Genomic DNA, 24,528 nt, shown 5'->3' with positions numbered 1-24,528 from the left:
TCCTAGTTTTGCCCGCTTTTTTTTTTAAAAAGGGTATATAGTACCATCATAATTTCAGTCCTACTCAGATGCAGTCCTCTCAACTCTTCTTCCAATATATGGGTGATTGTATAGGTGCTACACTCTGCATCAGTTTTTAAAAATTCACTTCTTTTGCTGCTGATGACCACCTGATCTCACTTTCACATGACTCTTCACTTTCTTTTGCCATTTTACCTCCAGCTTATGGCTATCTCAGCTGCACATTATGAGACACAATCAACCCTTCCCCTAACATCCTGATAAAAATAAAAATAAAAATTGCAGGAAGTAATGCCTCAGGCATATACTGTATACTACATATACTGTAGTGCCTTCTTCAGGACAGACTTGGAAGCTTATGTGCTGTAATGGGCATTACATTTTTCGGGACTTTCGCACTATATCTCCAAATAAATAATAAATTTACTTGAACTTCCATATACAAGCCAAAGCATCAGCAGTAAAGACAGGCAAATTGCTCAGAACTCCACCCTTCATATCAGTAGTAACCCTGATGTGCCTTGCGTCATTAACCTATATTTCCACCCCATTTTCAAACAGATACAATTTTAAGATCACACCCTTCTTAATCTCCTTTAGCTCAGCCACCTGATGTTCTTCTAAACTGGTGGTTTTCTCCATCCCCCAACTTCCTCTGCTCCACTTTCACAAGCACAGCATATAGAAGCCACAACTTCATGAACTTCCTGTCCAATACACTGCAACCTATTCTACCCATCTCCACTATGATAACCTTCTTAGAACATTTCCTTACAGAAAACTCTGAACATTATCTCTTCTGCAAAGTATAATGAACATGAAGAAATCCAGGAACATTCGTGCCTTTTCTTAAAATGTCTCAATATTCAGGAAGCAATCTAAACATGACAACTGAATTTCAAACAGAATAAAACTGCAAACTAAGTGAAAATATATCATTTAACTCTCTTTTCCTAATCTGCAAGCTGGAAATTCTCATTTAAGTGAACTGGGACTCCAATTTTGCAGCAGGTATGGTCAGAAAATGAAAGAGCAGTTTCCCCGGCATATCACTGGGGAAATCCAACCATCTTCAAGCTCTGCAGTTGGACATGAAGTCCAAAAGTGACAGATGCACAAACGTCTGATACTTCCAAAACTCAGATGTCCATAAAAGTCTGGGAATTTACAAGGGCTGATGAACTGTAGTGGTTTGTTTAAGAAATACTAGTATATATAATGCTTCTAATAAAATATCCACACAGAATGTGTATTTATCAATTTAGCAGAAAAACTTGGTACATGACATTAAAAACTATAAAGAATTTTAATTTACCATACACAGTGAATGAAAATAGGAACTGCATGTTCATCGAAGAGACAAATAATTGCAAAAAGTATTCAAATCTATTTAAAGTTACAAATACAATTATTTACAGTAAAAACAAACAACAATTTTAAAGTGTACATTAGTCCAACTTCCTAACATTGCTTTTTCTCCTTTCAATGAGATAGATGGGCTTGGTGCTGTGATATCAGATACTCAACATTAGACTGAATGTCACTCGAGTCTCAGATCACCATGTTCAGTAACTTGAAGTCACCTTCACTGCTTTGAATGAAGTTGGGTAACTGCACTGAAGCTGCTCTCCACTAAATATTATGTTGGAAAGGCAATAAGGAACATATTGACCATTTTCCACAGTGCAGGATAGTATTTAGAGATTTCTTTCTGCAAAGAAAAGTCTTGACATGATTTTTTTAACCTCAGTTTCAGCTCAAAGTCATTTTGTGGCAAGATCAGTTCTTCTTCCATCCTTCCTGTTAATTACTCCTGACAAATGTTCAGGAATGGATTTATTACCTAATCTGGAATTTGGATCAAGAGAAGATCCTGAAATTTCTCTGACATATCCTTATGCAGCTCACCCTATTGGGCACAGTATACTTGAAGCTCATCACCTGGTATTCTTTTTCTCCTTCAAGTTGTGGAGTTTGGAAATTGAAAAAGGTCACTATGGCCAATGTTGCACTTAAAAAGGGTTAACTTGGATAGAAATGTGGAGCTGTCTGATTTGACTTTGATAAGGTTCACATCATTTCCTTGTGACTAAAGATTGATTTCTTTAAATATTGTGAATAATTTTGACAAATAACCAATGGCAAGCCCAATATTCTTGAGTTGATTACCAAATGAAGCATTCAAGTCTTCAAAGAATTTTTTCAGTTTCCTTCTGAGAGCCATCCAACTTGTATGCAATAGCAAGCATTCAAACTGTTCATTATTCTCAATAGAAAGCTCTCAAAAGGATTAAGAATTGAGAGCATGGGACTTGATTTTATTTACCACTACAATAACAGCATTTGATGTATGCAGCCAATCACTTTTTTTTTTGTGACAAGATGTTGTCTGTGAATTACATGGTGAATGTCAGATACAGCTTTTTTCAAGAAACTACTCACCCCATGGTGGTGTCCCGTCATTGACGGTGCCCCATCAGTTCTACAAACAATGTTAGTGAGCAGAATGTCCTTCTCTTTGAAAAATTGCTTTACCACCTGAAGTATCAACCTCCCTTTCATATCTGTTTAGAGAAACATAGAAAACCTACAATACAGGCCGTTCGGTCCACAATGCTGTGCTGAACACATACTTACTTTAGAAATTACCTAGGGTTACCCATAGCCCTGCTTCTAGTCCCCTTGCAAATAACTCTCCAACTATGCTTTCATCTTTTATGAAGCAAACATAACCAAGAAGCAAAGATTCATTGCTTGGCAAAGTTGACTCATCCAACTGCAGAGCAAATTCTGTTCTAAGTATGTTGCACAATGCGTCAGACATTTCAGCTATTCATCTTTGAACAGAGCTGTCGTTCCACAGAATCAATTTCATTATTTGGACTGGTGACTTTGGTAAAACAGTACTCAGAACCTCACTAACTCTGGCAGAATCAGCTCCTTTCCAAATGTAAGGTGCTTTCCAGATTTTGCAGTGAAATGTCGTTTAAAGCATGCAATGCATCACTGTTTTGTTGCAAAGTGCTGGTAAATATATTTTAAAGTACTTTCTGTTTATGAAAGTTTTTAACAAAGTGACGGAAAATAAGCCAAGCTCTTGTTTGCTTTATCGAAGTGTATTCTCTTCAGATGTTCAAGGAGTTTGGATGGTTTCATTGCCTCATTTGAAAAATGTTTTTCTACACAAGAGACACATTGGCTGCTGTTGGCTACCTGGTTCTTGTATAAATCCATATTTCAGATACTCCACACACTACTGTCTACACTTCTTCATTTGGTCTGCTTCTGCCATTTTTGTTAAGGGTTAACAGCTACAGTCAATTACTTATTACTTAAGTCCAACCTCAAGCACTGGAATTAATAAAGGGAAAAACTATGTCACCATAGCTCAAGCAAAACTTAACTATGCATGGAAGTACATAATATGGGCAGTGATATCTCTGGGCCCTGGGCTAGAGAAATGTGCTCAGGACCATTCAAAAGGGCAGATCCTGAACTTTACCCCATTGAATACAATATCCTAATTCACAGGAATTGTGTCACTGCGTGATGAGAGTACGGGTATCGTACTACAGTAGTGAACATCGATAATATGCAGGCCGGGCCTGAACACAAATCAGTATAGATTCCTTATGATATGCCAAATATAGAAGTGGCACATTGATTTTCAACTATAATGTGCATCAAGCATTGAATAAGAATAGTGGGTCTGCAAGAAATGATCTAATTGTGTTATTGTAATCAATTGAGGCACTGAGGGTTAAATGCTTATAAATAATCCTGAATGTTGTTTCTACATTTAACGCAATTGTCCCACAGACCTTGGTGTACAAACTCCAATTCCTCAGTCTAAGCACACTACTTTGCAACTGTGTTGGACTTCCTAAACAAACCTCAATCAGGATGCAAAACCACTCCTCCCTTCCTATCATTCTCAGCACGGTTGCCCCTACTCTGCTCACATGAACGCACAGCCACACCCCTGAGTAATCACAGTATCAAGTTAACCAATTGCATAACAGTGATGGGGCTCATCATTGACAATGATGAGACAGCCTACAAAGAGGTGGTGGAAGAGCTCGAGGCCTAGTACTAGGGAAATAACCTCTTCCTCAATGTCAACAAGACGGTTATCGTCTTCAGGAAAATTAGCACAACCTCTCCTGGTCCCAGAACATATTGTACACAATCAGGAAAGCTTGCCAACTCCTCTATTATCTGAAAAGGCTAAAGAGAGCTGGACAGTGCACATCTACATTCACATCATTCTACAGTTGAGCACTCTACAGCATCCTAACATGTTATAGAAACTGCAATGTGGTGGTCAGGAAAGCTCCACAACAGGCAGTCAAAATTGCCCAAAGCATTACTGACATTGAGGACATGTATACAGAAAGGTGCCAGTAACATCATGAAGGATCCCATCCACCCTGCTCATGGACTGCTTGTTCCACTCTCATCACAGTGGAGGCTATGCAGCATTTACACCAGGGCCACCAGACTCAAAACTGTTAATTTCCTCAAGCAGTAAGGCTGCTCAACACCTCTACTCACTAACCCACCCCTCTACAACCTCAACCACTATTACTTTATCATTTCCTGTCATGCACCTAATGTACAAATATTCCGGTGCCTATTGAATTGAATTGACTTTATTTCTTACATCCTTCACATACATGAGTAAAACTTTTTACCTTACACCTCTATCTAAATGTGCAATCATAGTAATTTATATTACTATGCAACACAGAAATATACTCAAATCAGTGTGAATTAATCAGTCTGATGGCCTGGTGGAAGAAGCTGTCCCAGAGCCTGTTGGTCCTAGTTTTTACATTACAGTACCGTTTCCTGGATGGTAGCAGCTAGAATTGTGGTTGGGGTGACTTGGGTCTCCAATGATCCTACAGACCCTCTTTACACACCTGTCTTTATAAATGTCCTGAATCATGGGAAATTGATAATTACAGATGTGCTTGGCTGTCCGTGCTTTTAAGGGAGGTACAGTTCCCATATCAGGCAGTGATGCAGCCAGTCAGGATGTTCTTAGTTCTTAGCATTTGGGTTCCCATACCAAACTTAGCATTAGATGTAGAAAGTTCTTAGCATTTGGGTTCCCATACCAAACTTCCTCAACCGTCTGAGATGCAAGAGGTGCTGTTGTGCCTTTTTCACCACACAGCTGGTGTGTACAGACCACGTGAGGTCTTTGGTGATGGGGTACTGAGGAAATTAAATCTATTTACCCTCTCAACTCCCAATAGGGGTTAGCCCATCTCCATTCCTCCTGCAATCCACAACCAGCTCCTTTGTTTTTGCAACATTGAGGAAGAGGTTGTTTTCTTGACACTGCTGTGTCAGATAGATGACTTCTTCCCTGTAGGCCACCTCATAATTGTTTGAGATTAGGCCAATCAATGTAAATTTACTTAGCAGATTAGAGCTGTGGGTGGTGACAAAATCATGGGTATACAGGGAGTAAAGGAGGGGACTTAGTACACAGCCCTGAGGGGCTCTGGTGTTGAGAGTCAATGGGGTGGAGGTGAGAGAGCCCTCTTTTACCACCTGCCCAATTTGACAGGAAGTCCAAGATCCAGCTGTGCAAAGCAGTGTCAAGGCTGGATGGAGTTATGGTGTTGAATGCTGAACCGTAGTCAAAGAACAATGTTCTCACATAAGCACCCTAGTCTCACTTTATGGACGTACAATGCATACAAGTTTACATATTTATGTTTAGTTTGTTTTATTTATGGTTATATCTTTATCTCATTGTGTTTGTTTTAGTGCTATACTGGACCTGGAATAACAATTATTCTGTTCTTCTTTACATCTGTGTACTGGAAATGACATTAAACAATCCTGATTTTTTTTAAATTAAGCTAGTAATCCCTCAGCTGCCCACCCCCATCCCCACTATTCCCTTTATCTTTATTGCCCCTTTAGAAACTCCCACCAGCCCAAGGGAGCAATATTGTCCAGTTTTGGGAACCACTGTTCTAGACTGGGCATTTTAAACAGAATACTTTCTATCACTCAAGCCCAAAGTGAATGACTTCACTTTTGACTACATCAAACTTTCCCACAGCTTTGCCCATTTGCTTATTCACTTACATCTGTGTAACCATTCGTTTCCATTTAGATTAACACATCCTATTTTTGTCATCAACAATCTTCACAGATGGCTTTCTAGGTAATTTTGTTTCATAGTGAGCTTTGGCCAAATGCAGCATTACAACACATTAATTGCGTTCAGCCAGACTGAGTACCTCTGTTTTATTCCTGCACCCCCTTCATCTGTCAATTTCTTAATTATTTTGTAATATACATTCATTTTGAGTTTTAACTTTACCACACTTTATGGAAAATGACTTGTCTTCAAAGAATTATGAAAGATACACCAATGTACTTCTGACCAATTTAGTTGTCTCACAAACAAATTCCATGTTTATCAAGCAGGATTTGACCTCTACAAGATCGTCTTGCCCTACAATTAGCTGAAAGTGGTTATTCAGCCACTATCCTTATTTATAAAGCAAAGGAAAATCAAGAGCACTTTGGAAGAACATCCAAGGTTGAGGGTGGCACAGTGGCAGAGCTAACTGTGTTGCTAGATTGTGCTCTTGAGACTACAGTTCTCACTGGACTTCTGATGCATCTGTAAAGGACAGTCATGTTTTCCCTCTGATTACGTTCAGTGCAAGTCTGTAGGTTAATTGACCGTAAATTGCCCCTAGTGTACAGATGAATGGTATTTTCTGAGGGGAGATCAGAAGAGATAATCGAGTTTCTTTAAAATTCAAAACTTTCTTAATCCTCAGAGCTTGTCGCTGTATTTCCATTTACATCAGTGAACCCCCTTGTCTGATCCTGATCTATTCCAGACATTTCATTTCCCATTTCTAATTTTTTTTTACCACTGATGGTCTCAAAGGATCCATATCTCGATTTCCCATGTTAATTGCATGCTAGTTTTCAACAATATCACTTGAAAACATAGCAGGCTTTTCCAAATACACTGATGCCCATCTAGTTTTATCCTAGCACAAGCTGTGCTGACTATTTTTGAATTGTTAAGAATATGCAAGAACAACAGAGAAATTGAAACCCATGCTTGAATTTGCAAAGCCCTGGCTACTGAACTCATCCCTACCCCTGGTAGCATCCAAAACCAACCTAGTGAAATCAGAGCAGAAGTATCATATTTGATGGGGAAATTAGCTTTTGCTAATTTCCAACTCTAACAGTTTGGTGAAACCCTCCACATATCTTTCTCATGACTGTTACAAACTCCCATATAAGTGGCTGTACACCTTGGTCCATCCTTCATAAATTAGAAGCCATCCAAACCCTGCACATGTTGCAATTTAAACATTGACTGGTCATTATACAAAGTGTGCAAAAAACCAGAAAAAAAATTGTTTAGTCACAATTTAAAGCAGACTTAATCTAGGCTCTATTGTGCAAAGATTGCAGAGAGACCAGGGTTCCACCTCATGCAAACAAAACTAGCTCGGAATACAATATAATCTGCATTTAACTGACCAAATCCAGAAAATACAATGGAAAATGTGCTTTGACCAAACTATTATCCATGCATACCAGTCTGAATTGCCCTTTGAATTATTGTTCTTTTCTCTCTATTCTACCTTTGCACCCATTAACTACAAGCTAAATTAGTGTTAAAGTCTGAATAATAAAGAATAATAATACTTCATTTTAAATGCATCAAACCCCTGTAATCAATCCACAGATGATCTACAAAGATTAAATGCTACATAACTTTCACCCTGAGCGTAGGTCCCACTTTGAACTTCAGCAGAATTATATCTATTACAAAAGAGAACTATCAATTATAAAGTTGCCTAGGGTAGCTTAGTTTCAAGACCTAATATTTACTTCTGTAACTAAATGAACTATAAGCCAAAAGAATCACTGGAAAATATTAGAATGAGCCAAATGCACTAACATTGACCTCAAAGAACAAATGCAGTTCTAATTGTTTGTTGGAAGAACAAAGTATCACAACGAACAATAATTACAATCTCAAAAACTGTTGACAGGTCTGTGTTTAGTTATTTCCAAATAGTGTTCGTGGCCATCAAAAAGTAAGGGCTAAAGATGTCTTCTGAAGATGTAACAATATGTTAAAAATGAAATGAATGAACGATTGCCAAATCAAATACCTTGATTTCCAGATCCCCAATGTAAAACTACAGTTTGTACTAAATTACATGCCAACTAGCTTTGCTACTGTCTGATCTGTGGGAACTATTTCACAAACTATGGAAATCTGGTGGGATGACAACCCAGTGCATCATCTATCCCCATAGTCACCTCCTTCAAAATCCTAACGTGCAAGTTATCAGATCGTGGAGATTAATTCAGTTCTATTAGTTCCTCCAAAACAATTTTTTAATTTTTCAATGCTAATCTTTTTATTAATGATCATTGGAATTCTTTACACACTGTAAAGTTTTCTCTCCATCATTACAACTATTTAAAAAACATCTATGTTTTCTTTAACTAATCCCTTCCTTTCTGTCATCTCTAGAAGGTCATTCAATCTGCATTTGCTTGGGAGTATCTTGAGTGATCACTTTATCAATGCTTTGACCCTTCTCTGCTGAATTACAAAATCTTGATCTTTAAATTTATCACCTTACTCAGCAGCATTACACCATTCCTTTGATCTGTTACTTCAACATATTTTGATAGCCATGGCTGGACCACTCTACCTGTTGGACGTGTTTAAAATGGATTATTTTGTAAACTGTGTACTGTGTTTCAAGTATATGCCAACTTATTTTATTTTAATCAAATTTCTAAATACTGAACTCAATTCATGGCTTCACTATTTCTTGTATTCGAATCTGAGAACCTAGTTTTAGAGTGAGCGACACAACTTTGACTTTTTTTTAAAGAAATATCAAGATCAATATTCCTTCAAAAGACACTTGCCTATTCAAGAGTAAAACAATCGTTTTTCATGATGTAATATTACATCTAAATAAAGCCTGCTTTCTCATTGTTTTCACAACATACTGATCTGGAAAGCCATCTCTTGTTCACACTATTAGTGCTTAATTGGTTTACCCAGTGAAGTATCAGGTCATAGCTTGCAGAAATATTCAATCATAGCCCGCCAACAGGAGTACTGTTTTGGAAACTATTGGAAATATAGTGGATTCCGGTTAGCCCATTAGTTAATCGGGTCAGCCACTTATTTGTGACAATTCTTAAAGAACAAAAAACTAATTAAGAAAATAGGTGGAATTCCTTTCATTTATTTTGGGACACTATGCCTCTTAATTGGGGCAGGAGACTGTTGCTGGTTTCTAACTAGCGTCAGTCATGTGCACTTGTGTGGCCATTAGACACTGCACTGTGCTTTCAGGGTGAACAGTTTTTAAATAGCATCAGTTATATGTATTTGTTCAAAAAGCAGTGATTTTTGTCACTTAATGCTAGTGAGAAATAAGCAGGAAGACAATTCAGAACTGTTTTGCTCACTGCGTTTTTAAGCATTCAGGCTTGGAGAAGTAAAATAAAATCAGCTTAGAGTGAAAATGAAATAATTTCACTACAAGTCAGAAACTACAAAGAATTTTAAGGTATTGAGAATCACCTTCAAATGAAAATTTGAAGGTTGCAATCGAAAATTGTATGAGGACAGTCCATTATTTATAGTACAGATCTACAATGATTTGCTCATTTATAGTCAAAAGAACACATTTTTTACTTTTATTTACAGCTTTTTAACTATGCTTATGAAACTTCACCTAATTGGGCAGCTGCTTAATTGGGCCAAAATTTACTGGTCCTGCCTGATGTGTCCCATTTAACCAGAACCCACTGTGCAAGCCTGACATCTTAGCTTCCTGTAAATAAATCTCAACCAACAGCTAATTCATAAAGCGGCAAATAAGACACTCAAACAATTCAGTGACTCAAACCAGGTACTTGAGGCAGAGAAGCACTGCAATATATTAAAGGTATTGTACAAAATTACAAATGTTCCAAACACTGTTAAAATCAAACCAGTATTAAATGGCTCATTTCTATGATATGTTTATTGGAATTAATAGAAATTAGATTTAAAGATCCCAGATTGAACAGCAAGTAAATTTATAATGCAAGTTCCACAAATGAACCAAGTTTCAATAGCCTAAGGAGCCATACACTCCTTGAGATCCTACAAAGACAAGAAAGGTACTGTCCTCCAGGAATACACTGAAGATTCACACAGAATCGGGAAGACAAAGATACAGAGATACACAAAGATAAAAGTCTTAGGCATCCTAGCTATATATATGTACAAAGGTCTTAGGCACGTATAGCTAGGGTACCCAAGATTTTTTGCATACTGCTGTAGTAATTTTGCGTTTGCACTGTACTGCTGTTCCCCCCAAAAATTCATGACATATGTGAGTGATGATAAAACCTGATCTGACATTATGGACTGACAGCGGAAAGGGGAGAGAGGAAATCATGTATTAGAATACGAGGAAGGGAGAAGGGAGAGAGTGGGAAGCACCAGAGACACATTCTGTAATGATCAGAAAACCAATTGTTTGGAATCAAACAATCTTGCCTGGTGTCTCGTGGTTGGGTGTTCCTACACACACGCCATCCCCAACCCCTAGCAATTCTCTGCCATCTGCCCGACACACATCTCACGGTGGTCCACTCTTGCCATTCCCAACATCGTTTGCTCCTACTTGATTTAATAACTCGCTCTCTGCTCCACAGTCGCAAATACAGTACTGTGCAAAAGCTTTAGGTAGATATATTCCTTGGAAACTATTTCAATAAGTTGGGAAGACAAGCATACTAATTTTGAGAACTTCAGAACTGAAATTAGGAAACAGTGAAAAACTCATGGTAATGAAAGTTTAGAACTCACAAACTGGCAAAAGACACCAATTCAATTGGTAAAATTTTGATTACGAGGTTAATTAAATTCAAAATTAATATTAAAAATTAGCCAAATATATATTAAGCAACTGTATAATTTAATAAGTAGGAATTAACAGTTAGGAGCTTAATGAATGGGAAAACACCAGTAAATGGCCTACATTTCTCAAAATATTATTTGAAGATGAAAATTAAGTTAATAAGTAGAAAGAGATTTTTATTGGCTTTTTTCTTAAACGTTTTTTTATGATGACCAATTCAGAACTAAACAGAAATGTTCTATTTAAGCTTGAATACATAGTGTAAATAAATATCAAGTTTTGGCTCATAGCCAAACTTCTACATTGCTGCACTTGCAATGAAAATAAGAAATTTCACAACCCAAAGTAGCATTGGGTTTGTCACAGTTGTGTATTCAGTGCTATATTTTTAGTTCAAATCTAGCCCAAATGAAATTAAATAACAGAATAAGTTTGGATCCTTAATCAGCCTAATTTTAGACTGCAAATACCGATCAGCACATTCTTAGATATATAAACAATAGGATACAATCCACTGCCTGCCATGAAGTTTTAATAAAATTTAAAATGTGAATTTGGATTTCTAAACTCCTACAAATAAACTAGAAAATGAAATGCACTTCAAAATAATGCAAATTGCATAACTTGTGTAAAGAGGTTGACTTTTCTGGCAAAGTAACACGAGGAAGTCTTCCAAACATTGAGATATTGAATAGGTTCCTGTTTGCCCCTTTAAACTCTTACAACTCTGTTACTGAGCTTATATTTAAGCAAAGAGTCAATAAACAGTGTAACTATTTTCCCAAAACACATGGAACTGAACTTTTTGTAGGAAATTTATGACTTCAATGACAACCTTAAAGTCAAATACCCCGTTAATGTAGTAAGGGCCATCTCAGGGAATTCCTTTCCAACCAGTTAACTGGTTTTACCATGTTATGTACAAAATAACCAAGTAGCACATTACCACACCCCAAATCAGCATGAAAATTTCTATTAAAAACATCAAACCTCATTCACTTCAGCAATTGCACAACATGAGGAACCCAAATGAAAATAGCCATTTTAGGATTACAAGGAAAGTAAAATTATAAAGTTTAGCTACTAACACAACCATTTACTCAGAACAATTCATTGTTTGATGGGAGGCAGATCTTAGGTATCACATGCATAGAAAAGTACACAACCTTGGTCAAAGATTAATGTAAACAGCTGGCCTAAAATTAGGTGCCCTCTTCCCAGTGATCCTGTACTCAGATGATCATAAAAATATTTTTTTTAAATCACAGCTTGTGTCACAAACATTAGGTAGTTAAATAAATTTGCAGGGGTGACAAGGAAATGTGTTTTTTTTAAGATTCAATACACTAAGCATAACCATTATCAAAAGCAAAATCACATTGCTCATTAGCTATCCTGTCCATCCAAAATGGATTGACTTCCAGGTTTCAGTGCCAGAATAGACCGGATCAATTCTCATTGCTGGCACACACTTGGCTGGACTCAAGATCACTTTTAAAGACTGCTAATAGCACATGATGCTCTCATGAAGTGCTTTGATATGTTGGTCATGAAGTATATCAACTCCAGCCTGAAGTGTCACCTAGATTCAGTCCAATTTGCCTACCAAACAGGTCAACAGCAAGTGCCACTTCATTGGTCCTTCATTCAACACTACAACACCTGGACAATGCAGATGCATACACCTAGATGCTCTTCACTGACTACAGCTTACATTCAACACTATCATCCCCTTGAAACTCATCAACTAAGCTCTGAGACCTGGGCCTCGATACCTCCCCGTGCAACAGGATCTTCGATTTACCCACATGCAGATCCCAGACAGTATGGATTTACTGCAACATCTCCACAATCACCATCAACACAGGTTTGCCTCAAGGCTGTATGCTTAGCCACCTGCTTTACTGGCTTTATACCCATGATTCTGTAGCTAAGGACAGTTCCAGTCTTACTTAAGTTTGCTAATGACACTACCGTTGTGGTGACAAATCAGCATATAGGAATGAGATTGAAAATTTGGTTGAATGGTGCCACAACAACCCCTCACTCAACATCAGCAGAGCAAACCCAAGAGGCTGATTATAGTTTACAGGAGGAAAAAGCCGAAAGTTCATGAGCTAGTCCTTACTAGAGAATTGGAGGGAGAGAGGGTCAGTAACTGTAAATAGCTTGGCATTATATCAGAGGATCTGTCCTGGGACCAACTCGCAAGTTCTATCACAAAGAATGCACAATCGCACATCTACTTTCTTAGATGTTTGTTGACATTCAGTATGTCACCTAAAACTTTGGCAAACTTCTATAAATGCACAGTGGGGAGCACCTTAACAGGTTGCATCATGGCCTGATACAGAAACACCAATGCTCAGGAATGGTGAAGTCCACAGAAAGCAGTGGATACCGGTCCATTGCAGGTAAACACCCCCACCATTGAGTGTATTCATGTGCACAGCCACAAGAAAACAACATCCAAAGGACCCCCCACCATCCAGGCCATTCTCTCTTCTTACTACTAACATTGGATAGCAGGTACATGAGCTTAGGTCCAGCACCACCAGACTGAGGAACAGTTAGCACCCTACAATCATCTAGAAACAGTGTGGGTAGTTTCACTCACTTCAGAACTAATTCCACACCTACAGACTTACTTTCAAGGAATCCAGAACACATTCGCAGTATTATCTATATATTACTCAATATGCCTTCCTTTGCACATTATCTGTCAGTATTATATTTTTTCATAAATTCTATTTCTTTTTATTTTGTTAATGTCCCCAAGAAAATGAATCTCAAGGTACTATATGTTGACATATTTGTACTTTGACGACAAGTTGACTTTGCAAAAAAGGAACTGCTTTTGAGAGAAGTTCCTCCAAATACTTCCCCTTTTGTGTTCTCTGAAAGAAAATTGTAATCCATAGTATATTAAAACAATCCAAGAAAAAATGTTGTAAAATCTCCAAAGCTTAAAACTTAACCAAAGCTCTTTTTCTCTAGTCACTATAACTGTATCTGAATCTGTACTCAAAAAATTCCTTAACCTGCCAATAAGCCACAAATACAAGTACTATTCAGTCAACAGCTTTAAGAGGTTATTAACAACCAATAAAGAAATGAAAAAAACTAGGAAGTGCCTATCACAGCTACATGTGTTCTTGCATCAAGCAGTGTGACCTGAATAAACCATCTTAGCCTTCTTTAGTCCCCCAACATCACATGGCAGTCCTCTACCTCAGTGCACAACTGCATAAACTACTGCAAAGACCATGAACCTGCAGCCAAACTGCTCCAATGCCGCTACAACATTATCACCCTGTGGACAAAGTGGGAGATCTCCCAGGTATAATAGAATGCATGCAGAGCAGCAATCTTGTCCATGTCTATGCCATCAGTCTGTTCTCAAAACACTAGCCCACAGTGCTATCAAGTGACATGGACAAATCAAGAGCCTGCATATGACGACAACAAATTTTACCTGCCCTACAACAACTCCAGTTCAAAAGAAAATAGTTCAGTTCAGTTTATTATCTTTTAGAAACCACAAATGCAATGCAGTTAAAAAATAAAGACAGCATTCTCCAGAATGATATCACAAAAGCATTAGACAAAACAGACACCACCAGAAAATCCACATAATGTCGGGTAATCCCCAAATCCAGAGTCCAGAGAGGCACTACCATATTTGCGTGTTCCCCAGAAAGGAGCTCCAAACCACCAGACAAAACAAGACTACCCAGACACACCAATCAAAAGACCAACTCTACCACCCAACAAACCAAAAACTAAAGCTACAAGACCTACACAAAACCACATAGTTACATATAGTTATAATTAACATACAGTTAGTTACAACAGTGAGAGCAGAATTTTAGAAGTTGAGTGTGACTGTTCAACCTTAGGTCAGTATTGAACTGATAACAGCACTAAGGAGTCTCAAGAAAACTAATGTCAATAAGATTTGGAGGAGGTTCTCTTCTGAATATAATACAGCAAATATAAAAGCCTGATGCATGCAAGTTATATCTCCAAAATAAAACAGACACTCTTCAGTTTATTCATAGGTTAATTAGTTCATAGATTATCTTTCTCCACTAACAGAAGTGGGGATTTATATTAATAACTTCAGCATTCACTTCCAATTGTAATTTGACAGAAAGTAAATCACTATAAGCACCATCAAGACATAGAAAAATCCCAAACTCAAACAATGGGAACTATTTAAACTATCCCCACTGTCATTTAGTAACATTCCTGGGTGCTGGAATTTCAAACGACCTAATCTGGACCCAGCATGTAAATGCAGTTGCAAAAGTGGTGTAACAGTGCCTCTTCTTCTTTGGGAGTCTGCAGAAATTCAGCTTGACACTGAAAGCTTTGACAAGCTTCAATGGATGTGTGACGGAGAGTATATTGACTGGCTGCATTGTGATCTGGTAGGGGAACACCAATGCCTTTGAGTAGAAAATCCTACAAAAGTGAGTGAATTCGGCCCACTACATCGTGGGTAAAGCCCTCTCAATCATTGAGCACATCAACATGCAACTCTGTCGGAGGAAAACAGTATTCATCATCTGAGACCCTCACCACCCAGTCCGTGCTTTTTTCCCCCTCACTACTGCCATCAGGTAAAAGCTGCAGGAGCCTCAGAACTCACTACCAGGTTCAACAACAGTTGCTACCCCTCAACCATCAGGCTCTTGAACAAAAGGGAACAATTACACCCACTTGCCTATCGACTGAGATGTTTCCACAACAACTGTTCTCTCTTTAAGAACTATCTTGCTATTCATTGCTATTTATATATTTTCATTTGCACAGTTTGTCATCTGCATCCTGGTTGATCTTTCACTGATCCTGTTATAGTTACTATTCTATAGACTTGTTAAGTAAGCCCACAGGAAAATGAATCTCAGGGTTGTAGGTGGTGACATATGTACTCTGATAATAAAATTTACTTTGAACTTTTTATCATTGTAGAATCCTCTGGCAGTAACACAGTAAGGCATGACAAATATTATTGTTATATGGAGCTCAGAGACTGGAATATTTCGGTTTCCAAATTTAATGCAGTTTCCCATCACCTGTCAGGCACCACTCTTCACTCACCTGCCCAAAGAAGCTGCAAAACACTCATTAAGCAAAGAACAATATAGTACAACATTCAATCTACAATCTTAAATATTCACTGCTTTCACTCTAAAAAGCTGAACAGTAGTATATTTATTCAAGAAAACACCATTGGCACAATTTGGCTGCTTTTTCTGTGCTGGAATTTTAGATGCAATTCCAGCTTGCTTTCATCCATTGGTGTAACATGGCTGCATTGCTTAGCATCTTCAAGATGAAGTTCAACTCAGTCAAACTTTGACATTTCTCAGATATGCAACATTCTCCACCTATGAGGGCCAGGGCTGCAGGCAGATAGAACAACACTGCTTCCAAACTCTGCAAATCACTAAGGACTCCTTTTCTACTGTATTATTAAAGTACCATCACAAGTTCAAAAAAAGTCTACCAACTTTTCAAAGTCACTAGAAATGCATAACCATAATTCACTTGCTACTGACACCCAAATTATGTGAAAATTAATCAAGCAGGATGCTATGAAAATTCACTAATTCCCATTGACCCCTACTGCAAACACATAAATTTAGCATGTTACAAACTATTCGTTAATTGTTTTGGCTCATTTCTTTGCCACCATCTGTAACTGTATTTTTAAAATGTTCTTACTTTCTGAAATATTGATTGAAGTGCTTTGCTAATCTTTGCACAGTTGCTCTTCAATGTCACCTCCAAACCCAGAATTCCAAGCCCTTTAAGGAGTAGGGCAGCAGGAATAAAAGAATATAACACCTGCCAATTCTCCAAGTTATAGCCAATCCTAAATAGTAACTACATTAATGCTTCAAGTGTTTAGGCCCAAAGTCCTGCAATTCCTAGCATGCAAGATCTTAAGCAGTGTTACCCCAAGACTGTAGTAATTCACCATCACTTTCAGAAAACCAATTTGAGAAGAGTATTTATAATACAGGTTTAGCCAGGAACAAGTATTTTATGAGCACTCATATTTATGACACAAAGTGATAAAGTAACTTACAGTCGTAATAACTTAGCATTGACAATTTGAAAAGTCAAAGCAGTAATGAGGTGCAGATGTCAATTTATAGCATGTTGAAAAATGTATTCTTTTAACTAAATTAAAGACTTTTTTCTTATACCTATAAGGAGTAGCGTAGCCCCAAAGGGAATAACTTGGTTATGGATTGTTGTTTTGAAAAACATTGTAAACAATGAATTCAAACTTGAAGTTCAAAGTAAATGATCAAATGCATATATGGTACTACATACAACGCTAAGATTCTTTTTCTCGTGGACATTCACAGTAAATAAAGAAACCCAACAGAATCAATAAAAGACTACCCCGCAGAATGGACGATCAATGTGCAAAAGATAAACAGTGTAATAACAAAAACAAATAAATAAGCAATAAATATCAAGAACATGAAAAATTCTGGAAAGCAAGCCCATAGGTTGTAGGAACAGTTTAGTGATGGAGGTGTGAAGTTATCACCTCTGTTTCAACAGCCTGATGGTTGAGTAGTAGGTATTTCTGAACCTGGTGGTGTGCATCCTAAGGCTTCTGTACCTCCTCTTGATGGCAACACTCCATGTAAATATGCTTAATGTTGGTGAGGGCTTTACCTGTGATTGACTGGGTCATATCCATTACTTTCTGTATGCTTTTCCGTTCGAGGGCATTGGAGTTTCCATACCAGGCAATGATGCAACCAGTCAATATGCTCTCCAAAGTTTTAGATGACATGCCGAATCCAGGCAAACTTCTAAGAAAGTAAGGCACCGTCGTGCTTTCTTTATAATGGCAATTATGTGCTGGACAGAGGAAAGATCCTCTGATATGATAGCACCAAGGATGAAATGCCACTTCGCTAATTTACTTCAAGAAAGGAAATCACCCCTACTAAAGCCATGATTCCAGTCACCTTTTGGATGATTGGCTTCAAATTCACTACTACAAAGCAACTAACAAGATTAATACTGAATGGGTAACCATGTTAATAAACTCAAACACATCAAAACAAATTTGATTCTATGACATTCGTCCTTGAACATTCCTTTTCACTTGTGGTTCAAATCTCCCATTTCCAAATTTCAACAAAAAAAACTCCATAGCTGTCAGAAAAGACCAACAAGCCACAGCAATGTAGCTATTCTGCTGAAAATCCATAACAAGGGTGGATTCACATAGCAAAGATCGCAGGCTCTGACAACATCTGCCAATAAGGTACTAAAACCTGAGCTAGAGACTCCCAACTTAGTTATTCCAATATATGAAACTGGTCTAAAGATAATCAAACTTAATTCTCCCATAAATAATGAGACAAGCTACTGGCTATGCTATTAAATGATAAATAATCAATCTTAACTTGCTTAATGACATTCAGTTTCTATTCTACCTGCTACTGAACTCCAAACTTCAAATCCTTGATATGGATATGAACTCAAATCTATATACTAAAGAAGCACAACTAGATTCAAAACCTACCAAGCTAAGCATCAGAGAGTTTTGGCAAAATAAACTTCAAATGGAATATTTCCAGATTACCTGACATACAAAATACTGCTTTCCAAATCAAAACACCATATTTCGAGATCACCTTCAGCCCCATCACTTCCAGTTGCTTTTCAATGTTTTCCACCCAAATAGGACAAGGAAATGCATGACTTATATTTTCATGTTGTTTAGATACATTCAGGAACTCTAATGGAGCTACACATACTGCGTCACTGCATGAACAGAAAATAAAAATGATCCAAAACAAACACCACTTGATTCAGATCACCAAGAAAGACAACTTCATGGAGCACCCGCAGCTTTCACTGTCCAAATTCTACAATTAACTTGAATATTTGTGAACTTCCTTTCATGGCTATCTTGTCAAAATTCTGAACTACAAAATCCAGTCCCCAGCCAAGTTTATCTATTCCATATAATATCAAGAATACGTGAAACAACAAAGTCTTGGAACCCAGATAACATCAAGCTGCAGCATTTAAGACCTATGCTCTAGACTCAACTGTCAAACCTGGCATCTGATATTGTGAAAAATTGGACTAGGTAGATCTTGCTCAGCATGAAGAGAGTTTCACTCCAATTAACTACCATCCAGTATACTCTCAATTGACAAGTGATGAAACATGAAGTCAATATTTACTCACCAATGCCCATCCTCGTTATAACCAGAATACAATCCTGCCTTTATTGCAGCCTTAGCCCAACCGGCTGAATTTCGGCATGGCTGCCCTGGTCATTAAGGCATCATGAAGTCAAAAGGTATCAAAAGAAAAACACTAAAGGATGATGTCATACATAAAGATAGTTGGAGTTGTTAGAAGTTAACTGACCCAACTCAGTGGAGACAGTGATGGTGTTTCTAAGGACAGCATCCCACCTACAACTGCTAGTTCATCAAGACTTTGCGTCCATCATGCATTCAGAGACGGGGTGTTGAATGATGACTGCACAAAGTGCAATTCCATTCACAACTTCTTCAGCACATGAACAGTATTTACCATTGCTGAGTCAGCACCATCAACACTGAGGGTCACCACTGACCAGAAAGTCAACTTAATCTACCGATACAAATACCATGACTATGTGAGCACTTGAGGCTAGAGTCTATGAAAAAAATCTTCCAAATACTCAAAGGCCAGCCCATTACCACAAAAGTACAATTCAGGTACATGATGGAACATCAAGTGAGTGCAGTATCAAGTCTTAAGAAGCTCAATTCCATTTCATATAAAATAACCTGCATCATTGGCACTGAAATATTCATTCATCCCAGCTTCAAAATACAGTGATAAAGCGCATAGCGTGAAATTACATACCCTTCTATCCTTACCCTTACATGGCTTCTATCACCAAGGGCAAAGACTACAGGTTCATGGGAACACCATGACCTGCAGATTTCCTCTTTGGTCATATATCATTCTGATGTGGAAATATACAAGTCATTCATGATAGTGGATTGAAATCCTAGAACTCTCTTCTCAACTATATAGTGGGAGGGAGTTCCACAAGGGTTGCAGCAATTCAAGGTGGCAATATTTGAAATTGCTCAAGGAAATGGTGATATACAACAAACTAGTTTTGTCCACAACCATCAAAAAATATAAGAAATTGTCAATGAAATTACAAGTAAATTAGAATATATGTGCCAAACTGGTTATTCAGCAAGATAGGAAATTGAGGTTCAGCACAATAGTGAAGATTAAAAAAACAGCCAAACTTTGACTAAACATTTCCTCCTGATGAAGGGTTTCGACCCGAAACGTCGTCACTACCTCCTCCCATAGATGCTGTCTGGCCTGCTGAGTTCTGCCAGCATTTTGTGTTTTTATTTATTTCCAGCATCTGCAGATTCACTCGTGTTGTCTTCAAATTATTTCGTATTTTAGTATTTAAAAGATTCTAATTTTCTATCAACAACTCAAAGTGCATAAGCTGCATTCCAAACCAGGACATTGTTATCTATGCATTAAAGGCATTAAGCTGTATAGCTATAAATGCTATATCTCACTTGGTGCAACAGAAAGCTTAACTTTAAGTTATCTTTATATTTCTTAAGTTTTATCCTGATTTCACTTGTAATTAAACCATATTGAGGAAAGGAAATCACATCATATTGAGTAAAAAGAATCAGATCAGAAACAGGCGCTACTGGCTCAATTTGTCCATGTTGACCAAAATGTCCTATCCTCAACTCCGTTAATTTCCAGTAGGAATGTTTCATTAGCTGTATTGCTTTTGAAAACTTCTAAAGATTGGAAAATTACATTCAACCATTGTCATTTTATAGCTTTCAGAACTGAAAACCAACTTGTACCAATTACCTTTTTCTTTGATTTACATCCTGCAGCTCCAAGCGGAAAAAATAAAATATAAATACGAAATGACCCAGTATATATACAGTCTAATAATATCACTACTGCACTCCACATTGTTTAGCCAAGAGGCATCAATAATATACTTCGCTTTTCACAAAAGTTAAAGAAATTCCATTACAGCAGAAAAAAAACCCTACGTCACGAATACTCAGAATATATTACAATGTTTTCTTTGAGGAAAGCAAACCTCAAATTGATGGGTCTGTTAAAATGTAATAGCCTTTTCCTCTTCAGATGATCTTATTCCCATCTACAATACCACAAAACAGAAGGCTGGCATCTTCAGTTATATTCTGGCTGGGTTCAGAACACAGGAGTACACCACAACTTCTCTTCTGCCCACGACAAATGAAATTTCCAGGAGGTGCAACATAATCAATGCCAAATTCTACAAGCTACACTATCCCATCCCTCAACTCCAGAATAATGGATAAAGCACTGAAAAATGAAAAATAAATCAGAAAAATAAATTAAACTGAAGCAACTGCAATCAGGAAGCTCACTAAAAAATCAGTAAAGCATAAAATTTGAAGTGCAAAGTTTTTCAATTTGCAACTATTGCAAATTTGCAGTAAAATTGATGATGTGATCATCGAAACTTTAGTGCCAGGCAATCAGATTTTTCAGGCTGATGAACATTACTCCTTTAAATATCTCAGCATACTTCTGTTTTTTTTTAATGTTACAATGGTAACAGCTTTACCAGTGAGTTCAAAGGGAGCAAGAAACTTAACCCCAATGAGTTTAAAAGTAGAAGGAAATAGAACTCAATAGGTTTCAGCTTGTAAACTTCAGTAGTTTTTCCAACTGGTCAAAAACGTTCCCTGGCCAGGGCCTATGCTACAGACTAAAGAATGAGCTAGATGCCAAACCATCTAGATTTCTGAACAATCAGATAACAATTTATCAGAATTGCACTAAAATAATGCACAAACTGAGTACAAGTTATAGATCAACTTTACTTTCTGTTGAGCTAACAAGATCACAAGTACAAAGTTAAAAATCTAACTTTGAACTATAAATTAGCCTTCAATTACATTAACACCACCTAATAGGCCTTGAAAAAATCAAAAGCTTGACATTAAAATGTCAGACTAATAAGCTGTTTCTAGTTAGTGAGTATAACTTGATACAATTTCACTAGAATCGTTAACTGACAAAAGATCTAGAGTGGGCTTAAGAACAAAGCTTTCCTGAAAAACTAGGAGATGGGTCACCTTCAAGAATCTCAATACACCAACAAGCAAGGACCTGAAATGGTTGCCTTTATTCTTTTTCCAATACAACACAATATGATGTTATGTACTATTGAAAACAGCTACATGTTCTTTTATGGGCCACAAGTCAATTCAAGACCTTGTACTCACACACAAATTATAAAGTTAGACAATGTTTCTGCATTTGATTATTTTTGTGCCAATCACTTGTCAACACTATAAAGCACTAATCAACAGCACGGCAGTCTGGCAAATATTCGTGATTCAAATATCATGAATGAAAACACTACACCCACGCTCAGCATGTTAACATGATTAGTGACTTATTATTAGTAGATTATACAATTCAGATTAAAGATTAGCTTTATTTGTCATAAGTACTTTGAAAAACAGTGAAATGTATTATTTGTGTCAAAGCCCAACACCATCAAAGGATGTGCTGGGGCAACCAGCAAGAGTCACCATGTTTCCATGCACGATCTTAGCAGGCCCACAACTTACTGACCCTAACCTGTACACCTCTGGAACGTGGGTGGAAACCGATGCACCCATTGGAAACCCACATGAAGAACATGCAACCTCCTGACAGACAGTAGTGGGATTTCAACCCCAATCTTACAGCTGGCACTGTAAAGCATTATACTGACTGCTTATAGCATTGACTTCAGATGACAACTTAAAATGACAAAATCATAAGCAGCATTAAGCAGATGGAAATATCAGACAAATCAGGAGATATAGTAACGCTACTGAGACAATGAATAGAAGCAGGTGGAAACAAAGCACTTTGAATAGGATCTACTGGCATTTGGAGAGGCAAGAATTGAATACCAAGTCAGCACGGCTTTGTGTGTAGGAAATTGCATTGCACAAATTTGACTGTTGTATTTGATGACCAAAAGGACTGGCATATGCAAGGCGACAGATGTGTCTATATGGATCTTAACAAGACGTGACAAGGTTCCACATGACACTCCAGTCCAGAAGGGGAAGATCACATGGGATTTGGGCTGAGGTAGCCAACTAGAAACAAAGTGAGCTTGGTGGAAGGAGTCAATTGTAGCAGATTTTCAGAATGGAGACCAATTCAATGGTGGCTTCCCCCTTTCTTTGTCATCAATATTAACAAACTGCATGGTTAGCAATTTTACAGGCAGCATCAAAATTAGTGGTGTGGTGGATAAAGAAGGATCCAGATCAATTGAAAAAGTGGCCCAAGGAACAGTGGACCTGTGAAGCAATGCATTTTACTTGGGTACATGGGTAGGACTTAAACAGTAAACGTAGGATTGCTAAGTATCTTTGAATAGAGGGGCAGGGGAAGCGGCGGGGGGGGGGGGGTGGTGGATAGGAAGGTAGCAGGAGGGAAGACCCGAAGGGAAAATGGGGGTATGGGGGTGGGGGAGGGAAGGCAAGACGGGGGGGGGGGGGGTAGGAGGGAAGGGAAAAGAAGGCCCGAGGGGAGGATATGGGGGGGGGGGGCGGAGAGGTGAAGACGGGGTGGGGAGAGATGGGGAAGAAAGGCCCGTGGGGAATATGGGGTGGGAGGGAAAGGTAGGCCTGGGGTCGTGCGTGTGGTAAGTCAGGGCTGGGAGGCGGGGGGGGGGGGAGAGAGAAAGGAAGGCAAGGCTGGACGTAGGTGCGGGGGGTATGAGAAAAGGAAGCCTCTAGTGTCAAGGGATTGGGTAGGCGGCGGCCTGTGAAATCGGGCAAAGCTTCACATCCTGCAGGCTGGGCCCAAGATGCTAGATGCCCTCAGCTGGCTCGATGTGAGCTGGAGGCTGGGCAGCGGGGAACAGGGCGGTGCGTTCGGTGGTGGAACAGAGGGCGGGGTTGCGAAATGGCCCATGGCCGGAACGTTGTACGGGCAACGATTGGAGGAAGGAGTGCGAGTGGAGCCGGGGTTATGGCCTTCCCCCTCAGCTGGCATCTCACCGTTTCTGGGTAGGCTCCCTAGGCCTCGCTGCCGACTCCGGCCTCCCTGTTACGTACGGCCTGTGAGTGCGCTAGTGCGGCGCTGCCTCTCCTGCCTGCGCTCTCCGCCCTCACTTACTCTCCCCACCCCGGCTCGGCTCGGCTCGCCGCAGCTTCCTTCTCCTCACGCACGACGTACTGCGTCTGCCTTCCTCGCGCTGCGTAATTGCATCATTCGCCGCCACTTCCGCAGAGCTACTAGGAGGCGGAGCTTCGGCGCCGGACTTAGTGGGTTGTGAGCGATAGCAATAACCTATACTTTCACCTAAGTTTACAACTGCACTTTGTAAAGGCGGGAGTAATGTAGGTGATGCACCATCAATAACTCACTCTGAGACGTATAGGTTCATTAGCCTTTCTGTCCCCATTGTTTAAAACTTATCATGTGC

At 38.6% G+C, this 24,528-nt stretch overlaps 1 protein-coding gene across 1 annotated transcript in view; it reads right to left on the bottom strand.

Annotated features, from left to right (window-relative positions):
* LOC132379785 (calcium-binding protein 39) overlaps positions 1-24,282 on the bottom strand; it is a 76,901-nt gene extending 52,619 nt beyond the window's left edge. Inside the window, exon 1 of the mRNA XM_059948073.1 lies at positions 24,101-24,282. The gene's annotated coding sequence lies outside the window, so the exon portion shown is untranslated. The remainder of the gene's footprint in view (positions 1-24,100) is intronic.
* Positions 24,283-24,528: the final 246 nt, after the last annotated feature.

The sequence above is a fragment of the Hypanus sabinus genome, chromosome 2, assembly GCF_030144855.1.
Source record: "Hypanus sabinus isolate sHypSab1 chromosome 2, sHypSab1.hap1, whole genome shotgun sequence".
Taxonomy (NCBI): domain Eukaryota; kingdom Metazoa; phylum Chordata; class Chondrichthyes; order Myliobatiformes; family Dasyatidae; genus Hypanus; species Hypanus sabinus.
This window is presented reverse-complemented; position numbering and strand designations above follow the sequence as displayed.